This window comes from Triticum dicoccoides, unplaced genomic scaffold, assembly GCF_002162155.2.
Source record: "Triticum dicoccoides isolate Atlit2015 ecotype Zavitan unplaced genomic scaffold, WEW_v2.0 scaffold125844, whole genome shotgun sequence".
NCBI classification, from domain to species: domain Eukaryota; kingdom Viridiplantae; phylum Streptophyta; class Magnoliopsida; order Poales; family Poaceae; genus Triticum; species Triticum dicoccoides.
Genome location: NW_021188247.1, coordinates 1 through 827, shown reverse-complemented (window position 1 = coordinate 827; position 827 = coordinate 1). Strand labels below are relative to the sequence as shown.

Below are 827 nucleotides of genomic sequence, written 5' to 3'. Positions count from 1 at the left end.
ACATGTTACCCCGGTCTTCGTCCCTTATCCTTGCCCCTCCCAGCTCCACTACAAAGACGATTGTACATTGCTTTGGCCGCTCCCTCTCAACTACGGAGACGAGTTTAACGCGGTTTCCACCCCTCCCTCTCAACCGCACCAGTGCACGCTTGCCGCGCCACAACGCCGACGCTGGACCCGTGAATCGTGAGCACCCAGCTATGACTTACCGCACTCGTGCAAAATAATAAAACACGGTAAATATATTACTTACACGTGCGTTTTTGTTTTGCAAGCGGCGCGAAAAAAATTAAAAAGGGAATGCAACACGAGGACTTCCCAGGAGGTCACCCATCCTAGTACTACTCTCGCCCAAGCACGCTTAACTTTGGAGTTCTGATGGGATCCGGTGCTTTACTGCTGGTATGATCACATCCGACATGTTACCCCGGTCTTCGTCCCTTATCCTTGCCCCTCCCAGCTCCACTACAAAGACGATTGTACATTGCTTTGGCCGCTCCCTCTCAACTACGGAGACGAGTTTAACGCGGTTTCCACCCCTCCCTCTCAACCGCACCAGTGCACGCTTGCCGCGCCACAACGCCGACGCTGGACCCGTGAATCGTGAGCACCCAGCTATGACTTACCGCACTCGTGCAAAATAATAAAACACGGTAAATATATTACTTACACGTGCGTTTTGTTTTGCAAGCGGCGCGAAAAAAATTAAAAAGGGAATGCAACACGAGGACTTCCCAGGAGGTCACCCATCCTAGTACTACTCTCGCCCAAGCACGCTTAACTTCGGAGTTCTGATGGGATCCGGTGCTTTAGTGCTGGTATGATCG

General features: G+C 51.8%; 2 non-coding genes across 2 annotated transcripts; both read right to left on the bottom strand.

Annotated features, from left to right (window-relative positions):
• Nucleotides 1-297: 297 nt before the first annotated feature.
• LOC119343394 lies at nucleotides 298-416 on the bottom strand. The gene has a single exon (XR_005166073.1). It is a non-coding gene; the product is annotated as a 5S ribosomal RNA (ribosomal RNA).
• A 297-nt stretch (nucleotides 417-713) lies between these two features.
• Nucleotides 714-827, bottom strand: LOC119343395 (the record flags this gene model as incomplete). Its single annotated transcript, XR_005166074.1, has 1 exon — nucleotides 714-827. It is a non-coding gene; the product is annotated as a 5S ribosomal RNA (ribosomal RNA).